The following is a 25,633-nucleotide window of genomic DNA, read 5'->3' as shown; positions in this document are numbered from 1 at the left end:
ACCGAAGAGACCCGTGGTGCAAAAACAACGCTGGAAACAGAACTTTTCATCAAGCCAACAAATTCTGGTATCATTCTGCACTCTTCATCGGCACATCCTCAAAGTACTAAGCACAACATTATTCGAAACATGTTTCATAGGGCATTTAACAACTCTTCCAACAAGGAAAAAGAAATCAGAAGCGTCAACAAGATCTGGCAGTTACTTTTAGAGAACGGATATCCTCCGAAACTGTTAAGGAGACTTCTCAGAGAGGTAGAACGGTCAAGGTCAAGAAGGGGTAGAGAGCCACGGAACAAGAGCGGAGGGGGAAACAAGAAAGGGACGGACGAGATAGACGGGTTTTTAACGTTGCCGTTCATTGACGAGCAACTATCACGGAAAATCAAATCTATCGTGAGAAAGTCAAACCTACGCGTACATATAGCATGGAAAAACGAAAACAAACTAAAAAACGCCCTAACAAAATCAGCCATATGCAAACCCAAATGTCCAGGGGGCCAGAGATGTCACTTGTGCATGTCTGACTTCAAAGGAGATTGCACACAAAAGAATGTTGTTTACAAAATTCAATGTAGCATATGCAAAAGTGAGGGAAAGGATGCCACTTACGTGGGGGAGTCCATGCGTCCAGTCCGTCTACGATATAATGAACACCGACGGGACGCTATCAATAGAACCCCCAACACTCCATTCGGTGACCACTTTCTGAAGGAGCACGTTTCACTGACTGATACGGGTTCAGATGTCTTACATCTTAGAATACTTTACAGAGCCCAGGATCATCCAGACAGGAAAATTGCTGAAAGCATACTCATTAGGAGCGAGACACCGACATTGAATATTCAGGGATCGTCATGGCCTATCATGCGAGTAGTGTGACTTTTTTGTATTTTTGTATTTTTGTATTTTTAGATTTGATGTGTATGTTATATATATTTTACTGGTTTTTTGATATTTCACCATGTATGTGTACCTCATTATACATATGTATGTACGTTGTACAGTGTACCTATATATGACGCACACCTTTTGCTCGGCGACGGCCGCGCCCCCCCCCCCCCCGCCAGCCGCCTGACCTATCCATCACGAGGCCCGCTGTGGGTCTAGGCGCTGCACCGTCTTGCCGGCGCTTCGCCCTCTTGCCAGCAAGCATGTATTTAGATGAATATGCTTTTGCCAATCTGTTTGTACCGAACTTCTGCTCATGTGTACCTTTTAGGGCGTAGCTATATTTTTGCTTTTTAAGTGCATGATATCTTTAGGGTGTATGATCAGATGTTTTGTTGATGTTTTGTTGTTCGATATTGTTGTACGATTTGATATCGATACGTTTTTACGATCGAAAGCGATGCGAACCTCGAAATGTGATGTTAGCCCTGCATGACGACCACGAGACAAACGAATTTTGAATTTTTCACTTTCTACAGGCAGTCGACAATTGTTGCGCATTTCACTCGCTACTTTTGCCTTGTACGATTTAACGAATTCGATTTAGACGAAGGTCTGTGACCGAAATATCATCAATTCATCAATAAATAATCATTTTCATTCATTTGGTCATTTTCCGAGGACTATCCCACCTTCTAAAATGTTGTTAAAACCAGTTAAATTGTGCCCGACTTTATAGATTGGATGACCAGGAACACGGTTCTGGCATTTATTTTTCATTAAACATCTTAGGCTTCCCATATTCCAAACACAAACTTTCAAATATGTGACGTCACAGCCCAAAATTACCTCCTTCCCCAGGCCACATTACTGTCATAAAGCTGATTCTTTTTACTCTGTAGGCACCACAACAAAGTTCAGACCAAGTTTTAAGCGATTTTTCAACGAACAAACCCATTTAAATCAGAATGACTAAACGAGGTGACGTCACACTAACGGTCGCTCCATGTTGAAGATAGGGCCTTGTACACTGGCGGTCGCAGGGGGGGGGGGGCCACGGGGGCCATGGCCCCCCCTTTGGTGCTGAAAGGTGGGGCCATACTATCTTTTGGCCCCACCTTTCAGATCGAACAAAAGTCCTAGAAAAGCTTTTCGTATGTTTCATTTTCTTTCTTGCGCCATCAAAGGACGTAAATTTCACTCATGAGTGGGCTCAGTTTCGCATTCTGTCAATTTGGCGGTCAGCGTCGCTGGCACCGGTTCACGAGTATGGCCGGATCTTATATGGAATATCAGCGTGGGTTTACTTAAGGCTCTCGTAGGCCCAGCATTCAGCAATGGCTGGCATGAGACCCTCTTCGGCAGTGGCGGGTGGGCCCTGCTAAAGGAGATTGGCTCCAAGACACTAAAGTAAGACCTCAAGGGTTGGTGCTGTGCACCTCAGAAGCCCGGTGGTGATGCCGTATGCCGGCTTGGTTTCTTAAGGATTAGCGTGGGACCTTCGGGGCCTGCACAGAGTTTGCATGAGCTAGTATGTAATCTCAGAGGCATGTGTGTAATGTGTACACAGTGGCGGTCGCGGGGGGCCGGGGTGGGGGCATCAGGGCCATGCCCCCAAAGGTCAATAAAGGGGGCCATCATATCATTTGACCCCCCCCCCCCCCTCAAACAACCAATGGGCCCCCATATAGGTGTATGGGGCCCTGGCAATTATTCGATCGTCACGAGGCTAAAAAAACCACGCCAAGCTATTAATATAGCTCCCACACCGGTCTTTGAGCGTCCTACACTGACCTTTGAGGGAACTTCAGTGGCGGTCAAGCGCCCACGTTGACCGCTAAGAGCCTACATTAACCTCTGAGGCCCCACATCTGGCCTATGAGGGCCCCTAACCGGCCTCAGGGGTCCCAACCGGCGTCTGAGGGTCTCACACCGGTCTCTGGTGGTCTTATTTCTGTCTCTGGTGTCCCAAGATGAACCTTTAGGTGCCAATAAGGGCCCCGCACTGGCTGCTGAAGACCCGATGCCGGCCTCTAAGGGTCTGCATTGGCCTCTGAGGAGTGCCCATCTTGGCCTTTGAGGCCCCTCTGCTGGCCTCTGGGGTCCAACGACGGCTCATGCCGGTCTTTTAGGGCCCCACGCTGACCTCTGAGGGCCCATGGTGGCCTGTAATGAGTAAGGACCCACATTAGCCTCTGAGAGCCCAACTCGATCTCTGATGGTCTCAAACTAACTGGCCTTTGTAGTTTGCAGGCCCTGTACTGGTCTCTGAGGGCCCTAAACTGGCCTCTACATGAAAACATACATGGGTGGGTTTCTGAAGATCAGAGGGCTCACGCAGTCTCCGGCACAGCCTTACGTTGGTCCTGATCGAGATTGCTTAAATTGCTTTACGTCCTGATGGTTCCGCGCTGATTCCCTCATCTTTCGACGTCAGGTCCCCATGAGCCGGTGTGGGTCCTGGGGCTGGCAGAGACTGATAAAGTCCTTAGGGCTCAGGGCCAGTCTTTTTAGCAGTAGGACTACGCAGGTTGAGTGAGCCCCAACAGAGCCGTTGCGAAGCCCCGCAGGAGTCGCGCGCGGCCCTCAGCTGCCAATTCTGAAAGCTCGGAACCTGTGGGGGTCTCCAGAGGTCGGTGTACCTACTCTCTCCCGCCGCCACACAACTAGGTACCTATATGGGTAAATGTCATGGTCTAAAAATGCTCTCTGGGTTTCACATGCTTGTTCAAAGCAAGAGGTATCTGAACTTTTTAGCAAGAGGTACCTACCTATCTGTACTTTTCCGAATTGTTTTATAGTGGTAAGGTCATGAATCCGCGTGCCTGACCTTCCAGTATACCTATGCTACACCGATCCGTCGTCATGATGCAGCGGCCCGACCGGTGGGCACACCGTGAGACGGTAAATGGAACTGGTGATTTTGCCTTAAATTGAGCTCAAAGATTTCACGCAAGAATGAGATGGATGAAGCATAAGTAATTCCAACTGTGCGGCGCCTCGTGAACGTAAAAAATTAGCCGATCACCCCCCCCCCCCCCCCTCCCGGTGACGGATAAATGTTATGTCCCGCGAGTGTGACTTTGGCCCCCCCTTTTGCTAGCGGCTGCGACCGCCAGTGGCCTTGTACAAGGCCCATTTTCAAATGAAGGGAACGAATTTCTTCAACACCAAGAGGCCGCGGGGGTTGCAACCTAGATAGATAGTGGTTTCTGAACCTCGCCGCAAACTTGGCTATCTCAACTCAAACCCCATGTTAAAGGTGGGATAGTCCCTTTAACATGGGGATTGAAACTGAGATAGCCATCTTGTAGCCCGTGTCCGAAAACCTACCTGTCTACCTACTTACGGCCGATTTCGGCCTCCATTCGTAGTTATCGGCAATTTTAAAAGAAAATACGCCAGGAATGCGTCCTTATCCCAGGAATGCGTTCTTATCCGACAATACAGCCACCCGCGGCGAGGCTTTGGTTTTTTACCAATCAGCTCCAACCAGCTCAGCTTTAACCAATCAGCTTATCTGACACAATCCGACGAGTCTGTCTTCTGAACGCTGATTGGCTGGAGTGTGACGTCATCGCTATGCCATCATACAGTAGGTGCCGTAGAGAGTATCAACATAGTACCAATATGTTAAATAGTTTTAAATACTTTTTCGCGAATTGTGCACTTCTGGCACCAGTTTTAAAAAGAAAATGAAAAATAATAATGTCAAAATGAAAAACAACGATATCTTCATATTTCACGAAGGTGGCCCTTTTCCTTTAACAATACAATATCACTGTCCCAGGCTCCAGCTGAATAACATCAGCATATAACATAGGTACTATTGAGCGCGGAATCCGCGCTCATACCGGGACCGAGGCTGGGCCACGGCGGGGCAGGCCTGGTGTGTCAGAGAGTGTACCGATTAGTGTGATGCGGCACAGTATCCTTTGAGGGTCACGGAATGACATGACCTGGCTGTTTCTGTTCCGAGTGGGGCGGAAAGCCGGGAAGGAGAGCCGCAGTAGGCGGCCGCAGCCCGCGTGGAGTGTGTGCGGCTAGACGTCAACGTGAGCGTGATGGCACACCTCAGTGATCTTGACAAGCGCAGGCTCATCTTGCTTTTCGATCAAGGTCACTCTGTCAAGCAGGCGGCAGAGATTCTCGGTGTAGCTCTACACTGAAAACAATTTAACCCAAGGCCCGCGAGTAAACCGGTGTTTTGCGGGTACCCCTATCCGCAACCATTTTTAACCACCCTCCCAGGAGTACAGTAAGGTCCCATTGCAGTGTAGTCGTCCCTGCTCTCAGCGGACTTGTTCGCTGACAGCGGTTATATCCGCTCAGAGCAAGTACGACTACACCGCAATGGGACCTAGCACTACTCCTGGGAGGGTGGTTAAAAATGGTTGCGGATAGGGGTACCCGTAAAACACCGGTTTACTCGCCAGCCTTGGGTTAAATTGTTTTCAGTGTAACTACTGCCAGACGGTGGAAACACCGTTATGAGCAGGAAGGGGAAAGGGGTTTGGAAGCGCGCTATGATAAGTGTGGAAGAAAACGGAAGACGACGGAGGATGAAGACAGTCACATGGTGAAGGTTCGTACTTTTCTTTTATTATTTGTTGGTGTTGTCTCTGCATTTCTATAGGTCAAGACGAGCGTGTAGTATCAGATGACTAATCGGGCCAGCATAATGATAATATCGGGCCATAATGACTAATCGGGCCAGCATATAATGATAATATGCCGATTAAACAGCATGTCTAATTGATTAAACGTGTCAACTATTTAATGAGGTTAGTGCTTGGACGAGGAACATGTTTATAAATAGTAGAAAATGTAAAAACATGACCTTTTTTTCCTCGATAATTACCAAAACTAATGCTGTACAAATATATACTTAACTTGACAGAATGTAATATTTATTTCGACCGCAGGTCTTTTTCAAACATGTTCAAATAAGAAAAGTGTCAAACTATTTACTTCAAGAAAGGATTGATAATAATAGCGAGTAATTTTTTTCGGATCTCGCTGAATGTCGCCAGAGCCACAGCTCAAACATTTTATGTTCATGTTGAATGCTTGTAAAGTTTGCGAGACAAAATCAGAGCACATAAAAAAGCGAACCAACTGAACAATGGTTGGCGGTTTCCTGCCCTCTGGGTGTCTAAGAGACAAAACCTAAGATAAACGTTTTATGGTCTTTGTGTAACAGGTCAAATACCAGTAAACGTCCGATTGCACAAGTCATATCCAGGTAGATATCGTTTTTGCCCAGCACGCCGTCTTCCCCGCACTCTTGCAAACGGTTCCATGTCAATCCCACCAGTGACATTTCAAGCAGGTCAAACCAGTGACTGGTTTCATTTGACATTTCAATCAGTGACAACTCAACCAGTGACATCTGAACCAGTGACAACTGAACCAGTGACAACTCAACCATTGACAACTCAACCAGTAACAACTCAAACAGTGACAACTCAACCAGCGACATTTCAACCAGTGACAACCAGTGACAACCAGTGACAACTCAACCTGTGTGCTAAATGCATTGGCTCTATTGTCACAAACCACGTTGGTTAAGTTGTCACTGGTTGAGTTGACTGTATACCCTTGTGAACATGTGCATTTTTTCATTGTTGTTAAATATGTCTTCACTACTCCGGCAGGTGTTTTTGCCCTCCGTGGGGGAAATGCGCCCCGACGAGGAGCGACCCTGGACTCTAATGCAAGACAACGCCCCTATCCACACAGCGAGGGCAGTCAAGCAGTGGTTCGAAGACCACGCAGACTCAGTAAGTGGCATCATAAACCTATCATGGCTGCTAACTCTAAAGGCTGCCCCACACTAGACCTCGCATGCGGGTTGCGAGTTTTTGGGTTTTCGGGTTTCTTCAAAATAAAATAATACAATCTAGCTGAGCGACCCACACTACTATCTAACAAGCGAGTCTGCATGTTTTTAGCTTCCGAGCTACCTTGCATCGCATTCCAAAAGTTGATTTTGAGTCAACTTTCGATTTTCCTCGCTGCGAGGTCTGCAAGCTCTACGAGGTTTGCGGGTTTTTCGTTGGAGTCGAATTTTGATTCGTTCATGCTGGTATTGCGACTATATGTAGTTTTCTGAAGGTGTACCGGCTTCACAGCATTCATGAAGTGACCATGAGGGTACGGTCTAATTACTCTATGAGTTAGTATTATGCCCGCAAACTCAAAACCCGCAAACTCGCAACCCGCATGCGAGGTCCAGTGTGGGGCGGCCTTAAGCTGTGTTATGGTTTAGCTAGGTGACCGGTGACCTGATGGCATTATTAAAAAAAATCTTGAGATGCTGTTTATTTATTTATCTGTTTATTCATTTTCACCCCAACAACAAGGCATCCCAATTAGAGGAGGCGAGGCCTACGGCTATGTGCGGGAGGCCGCTTTGCCCCTGGTCGCCTCGTCCCCGCCTGTTATAAACTTATTGAGATAACTTAAACAATTATTTAAAAGTTCTTAAGATGCCTTACAAAATTGCTCAGTAATGATCAAACACTTTCCAACAGGTGTTATTCGTTGCACCATACAGCTTCATAGTCATGACCGATGTGTCAACCTATATCACGTTACAGTAACAAACATGGTTTTGTTCGCAGGTTCGTGCCAGCCCCTGGCCCTCAATGAGCCCAGACCTGAACCCTATCGAAAATGTGTGGTCTCTAGTGGTTCACGAGCTGGAGGAGGAGCTGCGCCAGCCGGCCCGGCAGCTCAACCAGGACGAGCTCTGGGCCGCCGTCTTGGCGAAATGGGAGGAGCTCCGCCGCCGCCCCGGCTACTTCCGGAGCCTGGTGGCCTCGATGAGGCAGCGGCTGGAGCAGTGCTCCGAGGCAGCGGGCAGCCACACCTACTAAACCGTTCTGTTTGTTTGTCATATAATGTTAAAGAACAGTGTTTTGTTTATAAATTTTACTTATGTTACCTACATGTGATTAGTGTGCAAGATGTATATTAGTACAAATGTGACTCAGTGACAAGAGGCTGATGCCTGAATTTTTTTCTTTCGTGATGTGATATTCAGGGGGCTTGAAACGTCTCAACTATTTGTGCGAGCTAGGAGTGCTACGATCAGCAGCACTTGTATATAGCATCGCTGGATTATGTGCAGTGAGAATAGACTTGATTACTCATCCTTTTATCCGACAAACCCCAGGACTTCACTTGAAGAAATATATAGCTGACACTCCTGGCATGTCTTGTTTTATTATTTGAAAAACTGATAAGCTTCGTTTTTAGACGTAGGTGCTACTAGCATGCAGTCATTCCTCAATTGCAGTCATTTCCTCTAACAATGAATTAGTCAACTCTAATTCATTGACAGTGAGAGTTTTATCAGCACCCAGGGCTTCGACAAATTTTGAATGACTCCGACTACCAATAAAACTGTTCACTCCGACCGACTACGGTTCCGGCTTCGACATCTTTTGCATTGAGGATTCCTAAAACGGCTGTGCAAAAGATGAAAAGGAAGATTGGTGCACTATGTGATATTTATTTTAATTGTCGCACGTGGAAAGGGCCGCACCCTCCTGAGGTTTTTCACGAATAGCGAAAAAAGGCGGCACGTAGTGCCGCCAGCTTTCCGGCTACCTTATGGACCATCCTTTGCGCAACTTTTGGCGAAAAAATGACGGGGTCAGGTCAGGTAACAGAGCTATGACGTCACAAAGGTAACAAGGTCAGGCCGATTTTGCACGAAATCGTAGTTTTTCGTGCTTTTAACGATGATATCGGTTACACTTTGGCATTGTTTGGGTCAAAAGTGACTGACATGGCACTGAAACACCCTCCATTGACCTATGTAGGGTCAGGGTCAGGTCAGGTCTAGTTCAGGTCAGTGACCTCTGGTGACTTCTTGAAGTTTGACTTTCCGGCAGTAATTTTTGGCCCTGAATTCGAATCTGACGACCAAATAAAGCTCGGGCATTTGGTTTATTGAGCGTCTCAGGGTCAAGGAGAAGTTGCCGACAGGTTAGATCACATTTCCGACCCCAACTGTCAGACGGCATTTTCGACCACCCGGCCGGCGCGAACGCGACCCCGCCGGCTTCCGGGCGCTCTGCCCCGGAAGTTATCGCGTAAAATGTGACAAACTATACAGCAAAATGGACCAAATTCATCCAAAAATACGATGGTGAAAATTCCATGACGATATCTGCCATAGCGGCGACGCTACAGGCGCGCAAAGTTAAAAATGCCGATTTTTCCGAACTTTGATCTTTAACCTGCCTTCTGATCTTTAACTAGGTCAAATGTTGACCTATGGTCAAAAGTAATATGCGCAATCGCGAGCTCTCGTCGAGAGCAATACGCTGTTTTTCCGCTAAGCTCTACGACGACGCGTTTCGAAACGGCAGAAGGGGTCGTACCCCCCCCCCCCCCTCCACTGGAAAGGATGGCGAAATGCCGTCCACGGGCGAGGGTTAAATTTTTAAATTGCAAAGTTCTTAAGCGGCGATTCGGGCAACTTTCATGACGGTAATACCGAGGGGCACGCATTCGTGACGCATGCCCAATAAATGTGAATTGTTATGTCACATTGACGTTATGTTACCATATAGTTTGGAGAAACAAAAAGTCTAGTTCAGACAGAATGGCGGTGGCCATAGGGAAGTTGTGGCATTTTCGCTTATAGTTCGGCTCAGACTTCCGGTGAGATTTGTGCTTCCGGTACTTATTTGATAGAAACAGATTTTTTTATTAACCCGCGCGGGGCTGGGGTCTCCAGCCGAACGCGCGGGGCTGGGGGGGGGGTAAATTTTACCCCCCCCCCCTGTTATCTCCCGAACTAATGGTCCGATTTGGAAAAATCAAACGCCAATCGAAAGATCTCATCACGAACAACTAAAAACATGTACTTAATTTAAAGTTTGAGGTCAAGGTCAAGGTCAGGTCAAGGGTACAAATTGCATGTTTCTACAGTATCGGCCTTGCACCGTAGTTGCCGAAGAATGGAGTCATCGACTGAGACTGATTGCCCAAAAAGTGTTCTTAGGCTACCAAGACAATATTCGTTGCATACAATATCATTCAGAGGTCAAGGTCAAGGTCAGGTCAGGTCAGGTCAGGTCACCAAAAAACAAAATATAGAAAAGGGCATGTGCGACACATGTTTTGTGGGTCATTTTACTAATAGAATTCAATAGGCACACTCAAAAAGTGATATGGACCACCTCTGGATGAATTTCAGGTCGAAGTCAGGTCAAGGTCAGGTCAAGTGAGGTCAAATTTTGAAGTTGGTTGTTAAGGCCTAAAAAGGTGTCTATCTGATGCAGTTTTTCACGGCAAATAGAATGGTGCTACTTTTGTTTCCGTACGAGGTCTAGAACTTCCAAAAAAAAAATCATTTTTTTCAAAATTTTTGTGTGTCGTGACGTCATAAAATCTTGAATAACTCCCACATTTTTGAACCGATTCTTCTAAAAATTGGTATGTAGGTGCACATAGAACACTTCTCTGACATATATTCCCGTTTTTTCGATACACCCAAAATTTTGGATTTTATAATCATTTTCCCAAAAAAATCAGTTTTTTGAAAAAATTTGGGCCAAAATCCAAAATTTTCAAAAAACCGAGATAGCCATTTGATAGACAAAGTAGAATTACGTATAAACTTTTTTGTTACGTCTTGATTCCTTTAAAAATGAAGATGTTAGCGGCGTTTGAACTTTTGCCATTTTTGAGGCGAAAATGGCGAACATGACGTCACTAAAACGTCAATTTCTCAAAAAATTTCCGACGGATTTCGCTCAAATTTTCAGGGAACGTGTCAAATTGATATAAGAAAAGGTACTGAAAGTTTGGCGGCGCTGCGCGCCGCCGTTTTTGAGATATTGCAAAAATTCGCGAGGGGGGTAAAATTTACCCCCCCAGCCCCGCGCGGGTTAAGGTGAGATGAGCATTTTTGAGAAACATGGCAAACTTCCATTTAGAGTTAATAAAAAGTGTGCTCATGCCTCATGGTCTGGAAGAGCATTAAGAGCAAGGAGCAGGGCCAAAAACATCAGGAGTTTTTCTATAAAACGTTGCGGTGAGAGCAAAGAGGGCGAGGAATTTAAGGACGATCCGAAACTACGTAACGGCACACCTTAAAACACAGAAGCCTCTTTAATCGCATTCCTACAGAAAGGGGTCTTTCCCCGGCTGGTCGGCCATATTACAGTAATACACCGTTTCACCATGTCTGTGGCCTGCCTGTGTAGGGGAACAGCTATCTGCTGACACCGCCCGGGACCGCTCCCCGCAAACAGCCACCGTGATCAGTGGACTTCAAGCAAACCCAAAACTTTGCTGGAGAAATAATCCTAATATACACAGTACACACTGCCGCACTAACTCCGCGGGGGCTGCGACTGCATGAATCGCTCCCCTTCCCCGGCCTCCCTCCCCCACTCGGGGGGGGGGGGGGAGGGCGGGGCGGCTGCCTTCCGTGCGGCGGCTGACCCAAGTTCACCAGACAGCAGCCGCCTGGATGGGATACTGTTCCGCAGCACACTATCGGTACACTCTCTGATACACCATACCTGTCCCGCTTCGGTCCCGGTATGAGCGCGGATTCTGCGCTCAATAGTACCATACTTTGTGTAAGCGTCTCGTACAACTGTGTTGCTGTGATAATGAAATCAAAACACATGCATCCTGCATCCATGAAAGTGGTTAGTAAGTAGAAAGAAGCATTTGTTGCCACATGTTAGTGATAATTGTGCAATTTCTTGGTAATATTAGTTTGTATGAAAACACGTAAGATTAAGGTAATTGAAACTAAGCATGGAATATAATTTTTAGGTCAATTTTTACTTTTTATTTTTTTAATACTGTTCTTGATATTCCACTTCACTCAAAACACACCAGTTCATAAGTTATTTCAGGGCTTTCACAATAGCCACACACACACACACACACACACACACACACACACACACACACACACACACACGCACACACGCACACACGCACACACGCACACACGCACACACGCACACACGCACACACGCACACACGCACACACGCACACACGCACACACGCACACACGCACACACGCACACACGCACACACGCACACACGCACACACGCACACACGCACACACGCACACACGCACACACGCACACACGCACACACGCACACACGCACACACGCACACACGCACACACGCACACACGCACACACGCACACACGCACACACGCACACACGCACACACGCACACACGCACACACGCACACACACACACACACACACACACACACACACACACACACACACACACACACACACACACACACACACACACACACACACACACACACACCTACTTGTAAGCGCTCACTCGTCAGGACCATGACACCCCACCGACTTGACAGGACCGGGTGATTTACGGAGGGTAGTTGCTTTTTAAGATCGAAACATTTATTTACAGCACATATACAAGAATCAAAAACATTTTGAATCAATATTTCTCTCGTACAATGATATCGATATTCTGCGTGTAAGCACCGACCCGTCAGGACCGACCGCCCGCTGGGTGGTTGACAGTCCGTCAGGCAGGTGCGGTGACCCTAATTAGGATCGGAATGTGAAGGGACAGACGGTGGCTCGGTCGGAAGGCAAATGAGGTAAGGTTTAAAGAGGGAGTAAAACGGGCTGGCCCCATGCACGTGTAAGTTCTCCCGGCGTACCGCTCGCCGGGACAAGGAGGGAGGAGGGGAGTGGGGGGGGGGTCAGCGGCCCGTAAAGTTGTGAATATATATGCAGAGCGGGCAAGCCCATCAAATTACGCGTAACATCCCTACGCCATACCACAGAGATCTTATATACATAGAGATGACATGCACTTAAAATCGTGGCGATTCAGTGGGTCTTTTTAAGCAACTTATTTTCAGCCAGTAGCGTGCCAATATGGCTGAGACATTGTTAGTCTGAAGAAATCATTACGGAGCGAGCGAAGCGAGCGTAGTCTTACGTAGAATAACGGAAATTTCTGAGTATGAGCGGCCGGCCGGCCGGCCGTGGTCACGATTCTGCGACGCTTATATCTCAGCAACCACTTGACCGATTTACATGCGGTAATTTTTCTAGGGTAGCTTCATTCCCTCTACCAAGTATTGGACGATTCTCGATGCATGTGGGTGACCCCTTATGCACGTGCCACGTGCAAAACGAAGAGGTGTCACTTTTGTAATAGTTGCAATATCTCGGTAACTACTGGGCCGATTGCGCTGCAAGTTGGCATGTAGGTAGGCACCCACTAGGCAATGCATATCCATGTGCCAGAGTTGGGGTGCTGCTGCACGTGCGCACGTGCAGGGGTCGTTTCCAGATCTCGAGAACGGCTGGACCGATTGCGCTGAAATTTGATACACGGTTAGGGACCAGTTAGTAGGGTGCCGTGCACAAGTCAGTTGGGACCCATTTTGCACGTGCGCACGTGCAGGGTGCCGCTTCCAGATCTCGAGAACGGCTGGGCCGATTGTGCTCAAATTTGGCACATCGCTAGAGACCGGTTAGTAGGGTGCCGTGCACAAGTCAGTTGGAGGTACCCCCTCGAAATTTCGCACGTGCAAGGCCCACCCTCTCGCTCGCTCCGTTAGTCGCCCCAAAAGGCGTTATACTGGTAAATAGTAATAAAGACCTACCTATATATAGCAAGTGATATAAACAGGTATGCAACATCAATAGATAATAGGCTAACAAAGGTACCAGGTATATAAAATACACTATAAACGACCAAGGTTAAGAATAAAAATGATAGCAATGATCAAAAACACTCCATCAATAGGCTAGAACATTCACAACAAATAACATTAATAAAAGGAGGATCTACAGTTCACGAGAAAAGTAGCCATATGCAACAACCAATGGGGGGGGGGGGGGGAGGCGTGAAATATATAAAAAAGACAAGTCAAAATCGTACAAGCTTTTAGCGGCAGGCAGTAGGCACTGCGGATAATGGGTAGCCAGCGATCCTGTAGCATAGCACCTGAATTCCTGTTCAAATTGGCATCATTTGAATACAATTCGAATCATTGAATACAATTCGAAAGCTCCGACCCGAACGATTTCTTGTGGAGTAAAGTCCTCATTCAATTATTACATTAGCAAACTCCACATCATGCCCTTTAGTGTATCCTAATATATTTTACCTCAGTTTATATAGCTATGCCGTCATATGTTGGCCCGAAATCTGCGGTTCTCATGATGTATGAAAAGTTCCTGCCCGCTTATGAGTGCATTGGTGGGATTGCATATGATATAAATGATGCCAATAATAGTGTTAATACGATGTCACGTCCCACAAAGGTCTCATTGGACCGAAGGGGTCCATTCCATCACAGCAAATACGAACCCAACCTACTCGTACAATATGTAGGCTTTCCACTCATAAAGTATGAGCCACTTTACAGCGACTTCTGGCCATGCTGTGTTGTACACACACAGCAGAGCTGAACAATCGATTTTGAATATGTAAGGGCATATTTGTGTTATATTGTTAACTGGCGGATCCAGGGGGGGGGGGGCGGGGGGCAGGGGCTAAGGCCCCCCATTCGTAACTCACCAGGGCGGCAATATAAATTAGCCCCCCCCCCCCCCAATGCACCGGAATTGGTCATTAACCTTCACCCCAGTGCCACGATGGGACCACCGCCGGAATTGGCGCGACATTGGTGGATTTGCCGACCTTTCCCAAATTTAGTTAAAATGTATCACATAGTTCAGAAATGTCCATGGACCACGAATCTGCAAATATTTTTCGTCCATGGTGTACAGCGTCCACGCCACATCAGCCCAAACATAAAGTTCCTTGACAAGCATCGTAGACCCCTTTTCGCACGGAGAAAAGTAGCAGCTAATTTAGGCAAAAAAAACAAATATATATTAGACGGCTTCATCAATATTTTCGCGGTCTAGCCTGATAGTTAAGACCATGGGTTTCACGATGGAAAGAAAAACTTATAACGGAATATATAAATACGCTTCACATGTTAAGTTTCCTTAGATGTTTTTCAAATTGTGAGTTAATTTTGTTGTTATAGATATTATGGAATGCCGATATAAAAAGTCCCACTAGGTCCTGCTCTTCTTTTATCTTTATGGTGTTTACTAATTAATTACCTTTCAGAAAATGTATAGTTCAGCTGCCTCAGCCTGCCACAGCGAAAATGAGGGCCATTTTTTATTTTAGGTCACCGGCGCTGCCCGTGCGCGGTTACCGCGAGACGGCCGGAAGCTGTGAGTAACAGAACCTCAGGAGTTATACAAGGTTGACAAGTGCCAACTAAAGTTTTGTCCGTGCCGCCCCCTTCCCATAGGTTTTTTTTTCGCGATAGCTCCGAACACACTAGAGATATAGAGCTGAAACTTGGCATATCTAATCTTTGATTCAAGCCAGATTCTTTGACACCAATCGCATTTTTGGGTAAGGTCAGGTCACTGACCTATGACGTCATAAGTGAACCTCTGCACGGTCTTCAGATGTCGCAACTTCGCAACGCCCTCACTGCCAGAGGAGCTATCACAGGGAAATGAAACTTGCAAGATCTAGTATCCATTACGAGTCTCATAGCTTGTATATCTCGGATTTTTCCCAAAGGTCATATGAGGTCAGGTCATTTTCGTGACCTCACCATTAAAAGTCAATGGGGAAAAATAAAAACTGCTATTCTGGCGCCGGGAACGATCTCCAACTATCTCAAGCACACAGAATCGTGATTTGATGCAATCCTTGCAAGGTTAGATGCGTCACTTTTGCAATGTTGACCTTGCGTGACGTTTTTATGACGTCATCAAGGTCATATTAGTTTTTCGTCAATAACTCCCGATCAAATTGAGCTAGCGAGTCGGGAAAGCCACCAGCTAGCGACTCAGGAAGACCTGCAAAATCGAATACCTAATATGCGACATGACCTCTTTCGACCAACTTCGTGACCTGGGGGCGCTGACCTGAACGAAGTTATTCACCAAAAACTGAACCGTAACTTGAGGCACTTGACCTGACCTCAGAGGTCACCGGTTGACCTAGGACCTTAACCCTCGCCGGCACAGGCGGGGGTTGATGCAACCCCCCCCCCTAAGGTTTTTAGCGAATAACTCGCGTAAAAAGCGGCCGATCGCGACGAAACTTTCAGTACCCTCGCATTGATCAATTTTACACCTACCCTGAAAATGTCATGACCCTGACCCAAATGACCTTTGACCTGTGACCTCTTTTCCGAGACCATGTTTGGCCGGAATCGCGATTCGGCGTACAGGTGTCCCATAAGTTCCTTCTCACCTAATTTTTTTTCTTTTAGAGACTCGTATTTAAAATCATGCTTAATTTATTTTGTAAGTGAGCTTTTGGGGTTGCCATGGCAACTGTGAATACGCTCCACGGTAACTAATTCGTCTAGACAAAATATATATATATTTTTTTGCTATAGAGAGTTCACTTCCTGTGGAGACGGCTTACGCCGGAACATAGAGGTCTCCGATACGGGTACGTCTCGGTATTTAGTCCGCACGTGGGCTATTCGCGACGGTTGAGGGTGATTGAGGCCATCCAGTCTGTAGCCAATGTCTGTCGCTAACTGAACGCACAGTCAACAAGTGACGCAGATGATTTGTCGGCAGTCAATCGCTGCAAGTTTATGCTCTTTTTTTGTCAGCTCTCAGGAGTGATCCACGTGGTCAAAACTGTGTGGCGCCAAAGTAAAGTGGCCGTCAAAAAAGTCTTAGCGTTAGTAAGTTGGTAAGCAGGCTTTTCAGAATGGATTACCAGCTGTCTAAGAGTATTATTTCGGGGTACATGACTCACGGTCACCTGGGCTTAAACTTAATGGGGGACGCAAAACAGTTGAAAATGTCTTAAAATGGCCAAACATGTGATTCGTTATGCCTGAGGCTAAAAACACTGGAGGGCCGATGACATCAATGTGGTCATCTGGACTACCTAGTCCGTGTTCGAGATAAAACACCCGTTCAAACCCCAAAACGGTCCCATATGGGCGACGGAAATGGCCTTCGTGTCATCCCGCCTTATTCCTATGCAGAAGGCCAGCGTCAAGGAAATGTGGGGTAATATGCGACCAGACGCTGATCAGGTTGCGATTGATACTCCAGAAACAGTATTGGGACGCAGAATGCTTCTCCAAGAAGATCTAAGAGGAGTTTCAGCCTTCTAGCTTAACTCGAACCGCAAGTATGAACACATTTTTGGAGGAGAAAATGGCACCCGGGAGGTCGTAGGCCCATCTTCAAGCAAGACATTGCATCAGTGCACAGGTCAAGCAAAGCTTAAAAGCAGTGCCAGGAGACTGTGATAGGCGTCTGTGGCAAGATCACATCCCAAGCAACTCATCGGATCCAAATTTCATAAAAATGTGTTGGGAATATTTAAATCGAGGCTCGTCGAAGCGAAGCGCTGTTCCAGCCTCGAGGAGCTCACGGCGCATGTCAAGTCAGTCTGGGCTAACTGCGTTTGCAGTTTTTTGGTTGGTTTCAAACGCTCAAACATGTGAAATGATGTTGGTCCCACTCCTATCCATTGTGGTAGGTGTCAATGTCACCTTAGGGTCAAGTCAGGTCATGGACCTTTTGATGACCTTGGTGCTTTTTCGAGTTTAACACGTTTCTAGGATGGTTTCGTCTAGCTGATTTTAAATTTAGTACCTATTTTACAACAATTTGAACATTTACGAAGAAGCTTTGATGCCTTCGTATCATTGTGTGTTATCATGTTACGTAGCTGCCTTCGTATCATGTTACGTAGCTGCCGGTGGTAGTGGATACCTGCTATACGGACGCCCATAAGTACCCCTACTGGTTGACCTGACCTGACCTGACGAAAAATAAGTGGCCTAAATCCGATGAGAAAACAGGATTTAGGGGTACCCTAGGCTTGGTTCCTTGCATGAGTTGCCCCCCCCCCCCCAAAAAAAAAAACGCAAGACTGGATCCGCCAGTGTGCAGGAATATTGTTTCACATTTCTTATTGCAACTAAGTTGCTTATAACTGAAACCTACCTATCAGGCATGTTCATCTTTCAATGAAATGCCACCATGCCGTGACACGTACGGTGTCTCGTGATGGAGCTTATCGTGTCGCCCAAACACGAGAAATTCCTCGACCCCTCGCCACTGGCCTCCCCACGCGGTCTCCCCAGCTGACGGTGACCGGCGGTGAGTGACAGCGGGTGATGCATGGCTTAGCGCGGGGTCAGTTGGCGACCCTCTGCGACGGCTGTCCGCGGCGGCGGCGGCGGCGGCGTCTCTTTGTTCCCTTCGGCCCGGTACAGGGGAGCCGACTGGCCGGCCGGGACCCAGGCACACGGTATGCCAGCGAGAAGTTGGAACCGACCCGAGCATCTCAACAGTCAACACCCATGCCGTCTGGCTCGGAGCTATCGTACTGCTTCACAGCGAGTCAGTGACCTTGAGTGACCTATAGTCTGACAAAGCTAAGAAAGAGCGAATTTAACCCTCGCCGGCCGAGGGGGGGGGGCGGGTGCCGCCCCCCCATAGGTTTTTTTTTTGCGATAGCTCCGAACACGCTGGCGATAGAGAGCTGAAACAAGTTGTAATGGCATAGTATAATGATGAAGAAGTTTTGAGTTCCCAATTCCCATTACGTCCTTGACTGAAGTACACGGACTGCTGTATTAAACCATAAAATGCTCAGAACTACAGCCCTAGATGAAACACATACAATAACTAAGGAAAGGCATTATTTTTATGCCTATCTATCTATGTACATTGTTAGGTCCTTTACGCATGACAACTATCTGTTCTTTTTATTTCTTAAATCGTTACCATTGCAGTAGGTATATAGAACGGCACTGTTCATGAAAAAGTTGACTTTATATTCCTGTTATACAGGCACAGGATACTGTTATAACTATGTAGGTACTGTTCAAATGTAGAATATAACGTTTTTACCACAAAATCTGAGCTACGATCAATGTCAGATAAAAGACAAAACACATTAGTATGTAAAGTTATTACGGAGCGAGCGAAGCGAACGTTAGTCTTTCCTTAGATTAACGGAAATTTCCGAGTATGAGCGGCCGGCCGGCCGGCCGTGCGGACGCTTTTGCGAGGCTTATATCTCAGCAACCACTTGACCGATTTACATGCGGTAATTTTTGTAGGGTAGCTTCATTCCTTCTACCAAGTATTGGACTATTCCCGATGCATGTGGGTGACCCCTTATGCACGTGCCACGTGCAAAACGAAGAGGTGTCAGTTTTGTAATTGTTGCAATATCTCGGTAACTACTTGGCCGATTGCGTTGAAAGTTGGCATGTAGGTAGGCACCCACTAGGCACTAAATCAATGTGCCACAGTTGGGGTGCTGCTGCACGTGCGCACGTGCAGGGGTCGTTTCCAGATCTCGAGAACGGCTCGACCGATTGCGCTCAAATTTGGTACACAGTTAGGGACTGGTTAGTATGGTGCCGTGCCAAGTCAGTTGCAGTGGCGGTCGCAGGGGGGGGGGGGGGCATCAGGGCCATGGCCCCCCCCCAAAGCCAAATCAGGGGGGCCATCATATCATTTGCCCCCCCCCCCAAACAACCGACGGGCCCCCATGGCCGTATGGGGCCCTGGCCCGTATTCGATTGTCACGAGGCTCGAGAAACCCACGCCAGCTATTAATAGCTCCCATACCAGTCTTTGAGGGTCCTACACTGACCTCTGAGGGCCCTTCAGTGGCGGTCAAGCGTCTACATTGACCGCTGAGGACCCACATTGACCTCTGAGGGCCCTCCACTGGCCTTTGAGGGCCCCTAAACCGGCCTCAGGGGCCCAACCGGCGTCTGAGAGCCTCACACCGGCCTCTGGTGGCCTCATTTCTGTCTCTCGAGTCCCAAGACTAGACTTTAAGTTAAGTGTCTTTGAGACACTGGATTCTGAAGACCAGATGCCGGCCTCTAAGAGTCCGCATCGGCCTCTGGGGGCCCATCTTGGCCTTTGAGGGCCCTCCGCTGGTCTCTGGTGTCCAACGCCGGCCCATGCCGGCCTTTTAGGGCCCCACACTGACCTCTGAGGGCCCCATGCTGGCCTGTAAGGACCCACATTAGCCTCTGAGGGCCCCCGCACTGGATTCTGAAGACCCAATGCCGGCCACTCAGGGCCAGCATCGGCGTCTGAGGGCCAATCTTGGCCTTTGAGGGCCCTTCGCTGGCCTCTGGGGTTCAACGCCGGCCCATGCCGGTCTTTTATGGCCCCACACTGACCTCTGAGGGCCCCATGCTGGTCTGTAAGGACACACATTAGCCTCTGTGGGCCCCGCACTGTATTCTGAAGACCCGATGCCGGCATCTAAGGGCCCGCATCATCCTCTGAGGGCCCATCTTGGCTTTTGAGGGCCCTCTGCTGGCCTCTGGGGTCCAACGCAGGCCAATGCCAGTCTTTTAGGGTCCCATTCTGACCTTTGAGGGCCCATGCTGGCCTGTAAGGCAGGGGTCGGCAAATGGTGGGGCATGCCCCCTTTGGGGGTAATGGAGCCCTTTCGGTGGGGGTAATGAGGGATTCTGAGAAAGCCTATCTTTTTAGAGTTTGTAGCTCCAGTGATGGAGCCATCGTGACTGTTGCATCCCAGGGTTCAAAGATTAGCCCAGGCCAAAGGCACAGCACACATTGATTAGATACCAATTTTCACGTACCTGCTCGCCTCACCATCTCACCCCTCCGTACAGTCGTACAAAAGCAGCTGCAACTTTTAACCGTCGCCCGTCTGTTGGCGTTTCAACAGCCGCTAACGTTAACCCGCGCCCCAGTGGCGGTCTCGGCCAACTTCGCCCTAGTGAGGGGGGGCATATGTTACCACCCACCTCTAACTCAAAAACTAAGAGGGCTAGAAAGACGCGGTAAAAAGCAGTCGATAGCTCTCAATACGTACGTTTGAAAGTATTTCGGACATTTTTCACCTTAGAGCAATATTGGGGTCACCAGAGGTCATCAAAGGTCAAAATTTGCCAATTGTCATTATATTTTTCAGAAAACATGCCGCTATCTCAGGAACTATGGTAGCTAGAAAAACGCATGGAAAAGCAATCGATAGCTTTTGAACTCTTCTTTTGAAAAGGTCATCATCAATATTGTCCTCAGGTCAACGGTTTAGCCTCCAGAGGGCACAAACTCCAAAAATAGCTGTTTTTACGAAAAGTGTTTTTCGACAATAACTTTCGACTACAAAAAGCCACGACATTTCTATTGCCAGAATCGTGTTCCCCTCACCGAGACGCGTCGAATGAACTATAATTTGACCTTGAAAGGTCAACTTAAAAATTTGACCTCAGGTCAAGGTCATGACCTGACCGGAAAAGGTCATGTTGCATATCAGTCGATGCGTCTCAACAAGACAAACACAATGAGACCATCCCCAGCGTTCTATCTCTTTCCAATCGCGAGTTATTGGCAAAAAACTGTTTGTAGCCTCAAATGACCTCGGATGACCTTTCTAGAGGCTATCAGCAAAAATGACACCTTGGTCATCACGAGTGGACTAAATCATTGTGGTTCTGAAATATTTGGACTGTTCCTATGCGTACACACGGATCTAGAGGCATTTTCATTTTTCTCCATTGACTTGTAATGGAAAGGTCATGCCACTGACCTGACCTTAGGTCACGGATATAAAAAATCCGAGATATACAAATTGTAGGCTCCCATAACAGCATGCAATCCACCAAGTTTAAAACCTTTCTGACAAACACTGCAGGCTGGACATGATTGCAAACTTTTTTTAAGGCTTGGTCAGTTAACTTGACCTGGTGACCTGACCTGACATGACCTGGGGTCAAAAATTTCACACATTGTCCAAAATTGATGTACCAAAAGCTACCCCAAGCGGCGCGGCGCTACGCGCCGCGGTTTTTTATTCACACGCGAAAAACGCGACAGGGTGGTAACATATGCCCCCCCCCCCCCACTGGGGCGAAGGTTAAGGGAAGGAGTCGATCGGACCCCCGCGGCCTCTCGGACTCTGGGATGGAGCTGTGCATAAAAAAGACGAGCGTGCTCCCCGTGACAATAGGAAGCCGCTGCTGCCAATTTTTAATGTCCTTGGTCATTCCGTCTCATTCAAGAGGGCAATGACAAGTGTCGAGAAAATCGGGACCCGCTATAACTTCTTGAAGTGAGATTTTATGGCTCAAGATGATCTCCAGAAAAAGCTCATAAGCCAACGGTCATTATAGGTCCAGAGGCCAGTTTTACCAAGAAAAATAGCCGCCTGCCGGAATTTTTTGCCTAAAGATCGTTTCACATATGGAGCGTAAACGGTAAAGCCCTATCCGCTTACGAGCGCATCGCGTTTACGCTCCGTATGTGAAGCGGTCTTGAGGCAAAAATTCCGGCAGGCGGTTATTTTTCTGTTGGTAAAACTGGTCTCAGGTCATCATATTTTCCGGGCTGGTAAAAAAAAAAAAATGATGGGCTCGAGGGTACAATTTGGTCGTGATCCAATGCCTTTTACGTGAGCTTTTAACGAAAAACCACCCGCCGCCCCTATATGTACAAGGGTTAAATGGGATATAGCATAGGCGGCGGAACGGGGAGGGCACCGGGGCACCGTGCCCCCTTTGATTTTTGCATTTTAACATTAGCCCTATGGGCGTTGCATGGAAAGAATGGGACCAAAAGTCGGCAGTGGCCCCCCCCCCCCCTGGGGGGGGCATATAGTTGCCCCCCCTTTACTTCTGCGACGATATCGTCGCAACGCGAAGAGATAGAGAAGCGAAACTTTGCACATATCTTTCTGAATACCTAGCCGAGGTTGTGTCCAAATTTGGTGTCGATCCCATTTGAAGTGACGTCACAGTGACGTCATAAGTGAAATTATAGATTTGCGACTCTCGTATTCCTCACGATACATCAGATATATGGGACCGAATATAAAGGGTCAATTATTGACCAGAAACTAGATGGAAGTGTAGTTAGATGTTTTAGGATGACAGCAGGTGCTGTCTAGTTCATTTACAGTTGAGTTTCATGCTCAGCGTCATCAGAAACGGTCCATATCGGAAAACGGCAAAACTTTATGACGTCACTGTGACGTCATCTTAGGTGCTACAACCACCAAACTTTCCTCAAACATTGCCTAGGTATTCATTTGAAGCTATGCCAAGTTTCACGTTCGTAGCTCATCAGGTTTCGGAGATATTTCACAAAACGTAAAGGGGGGGGCAACTTTATGCCCCCCCCCCCCCAGCGGCTCGTGGGTTAATTGAAGGTATTCCGCCGCTACTGGGATATAGGTATTAAATGTTTTGTGGAGGAAGTGTCATGTTTTGAATTTGATGCATTGGAAATGCACAAATATCCAAAGAGTTCCAGGACGGTATGGCATTTCAGTAAACTTGGTTGTGTCAGCAATGGGGTCTGGTAGGTGGGGGGTAATGGCCCTGCCTGACGCCCAAAAAGGGGGCACGACCCCGAATGACCTGCCGACCACTGCTGTAAGGGCTCACATTAGCCTCTGAGGCCCCCCCCCCACTGGATTCATAAGACCCGATGCCGGCCGCTAAGGGTCAGCATTGGCTTATGAGGGCCCATCTTGGCCTTTGAGGGCCTTCTGTTGGCCTCTGGGGTCTAACGCCGGCCCATGCCGGTCTTTTAGGGCCCCACACTGACCTCTGAGAGCCCGTGCTGGCCTGTAAGGACCCACCTTAGTCTCTGAGGGCCCCGCACGGGCTTCTGAAGACCCGATGCCGGCCGCTCAGGGCCCGCATCGGCGTCTGAGGGTCCATCTTGGCCTTCCTCCGCTGGCCTCTGGGGTCCAACACCGGCCCATGCCGGTCTTATAGGGTCCTATTCTGACCTTTGAGGGCCCATGCTGGCCTGTAAGGGCTCACATTAGCCCCTGAGGGCCCCCCACACTGGATTCTGAAGACCCGATGCCGGCCTCTAAGGGCCCGCATCGGTCTCTGAGGGCCCATCTTGGCCTTTGACGGCCCTCTACTGGCCTCTGGGGTCCAACGCCGGCCCATGTCGGTCTTTTAGAGCCCCACGCTAACCTCTGAGGGCTCCATGCTGGCCTGTAAGGACCCACATTAGCCTTTGAGTGCCCAATTCAGTCTCTGATGGTCTCAAACTGCCCTTTGCAGGCCCTGTACTGGTCTCTGAGGGCCCTAAACTGGCCCCTAAGGGCCCAAACCAGCCTCTAAAGGTCCCACACCGGCCTTTGATAGCCCTGTTATGTTCTCTGGGGGGGGGGGGGCTCAAGCCTTACCTTTGGGCGTCACGCACTTGCCTCAGAAGGCCCACATCAGCCTCTGGGGCCCTACCTGGGGCCTTTGAGGCCCTTTGCTGACCCTTGGGTCCAACGCCGGCCTCTGGGGGGTCTGACACCGTACTCTAAGGGCCCCATTGCAGCCTCTAGGCGATAGGTATCGCCGAAGCGCTATCGATGGGCCCATAAGTGTAGGAACCATGGGTGCAGTGGGCGCAGTTGCACCAACAATAATTCTGCAGTGGGTGCAGACAATGTATTCTGCATCCACAGTAATCTGGAACAAAACCCCCTTTTCTCAGCAACACTACTTTCCATGCAGCATGACAAATTTAGGATATTTGGCCCACTATCCATCTTCTGAAGTATTCGCTACTGTAATGGCCTTCGAAACTTACATTTGTGCTCAAGTAAAAAAAAAAAATGAAACGGAACACAAGTGATTGAACAGTGAACAGATACCGATGACCCACTGTCAAAAGTTTTAGCACGATGATCTTAGAAAATGGCAAAGTTAGCCGCGCCGCCTTTACTTTTGCGGTAGTCCATTCACAGTTGCGTGAATTATTGACAATATCAATGCTTCAAAATGCACTTATCGGTACCTTTTCGACATGGTACATACCTCCTCAAAGCTCGCATTTCGCAATGAGCCTCCTCTCGGGTGCCGCTCACTAACCCCCCCCCCCCCCGCTTCACCGGCCATGGCCTGGACTTCTGCACTCGTGCACTACGTCCGTGGGCCCCTTTAAGCTAGCACCGGGCTCCCCGGGTCAGCGCAGGGGCCCCTTTGACAAGTTGCCCCCCCCCCCAAACTCCAAGTCTGCGACCGCCCCTGGTCAGTTGAGACCCATTTTGCACGTGCGCACGTGCGGGGTGCCGCTTCCAGATCTCGAGAACGGCTGGGCCGATTGTGCCCAAATTTGGCACATCGCTAGAGACCGGTTAGTAGGGTGCCGTGCACAAGTCAGTTGGAGGTACCCCCTCGCAATTTCGCACGTGCAAGGCCCACCCTCTCGCTCGCTCCGTTAGTCGCCCCAAAAGGCGTTATACTGGTATTTTATAATACCTGATAATAATTCAACGACATATCGATGTTTGTATTACTGCTTTTTAGTATTTCTACGTAACTTGGCTGAAGAAGGGAGCCGAAGTGCTCTTGAAAGCTTCCATTAAAACAATAAAGCTGGTGTCAAAAGAACGTTTTATGCATATAGCATAAACCATGTCCCAGCTAAACAGCAACATTTACAACTAAAACCACTACCTACTGATTGATGGCGATGGCGTTGACACAGCGATGCTGCAGCGAGCTTGAACCGCTGGAAGACGCCAGTGGATAGGAGGGAGACGATCAACACGAGGGCGCCCATAGGTAGGAGGGTCCCGATCAACATTCAGTAGGAGGGAACCAATGGGAAGGAGGGCGCCAATGGGTAGCAAGTCAGTGCTCAACACGATGATGCCAGAGGGGAGGAGGGCGGCCGCCCAAATTCAAAGGAGGGCGCG

Source organism: Amphibalanus amphitrite, unplaced genomic scaffold, assembly GCF_019059575.1.
Source record: "Amphibalanus amphitrite isolate SeventyFive unplaced genomic scaffold, NRLGWU_Aamphi_draft 000010F_arrow, whole genome shotgun sequence".
Classification (NCBI taxonomy): Eukaryota; Metazoa; Arthropoda; class Thecostraca; order Balanomorpha; family Balanidae; genus Amphibalanus; species Amphibalanus amphitrite.
Note: the sequence above shows the minus strand (reverse complement) of the source record.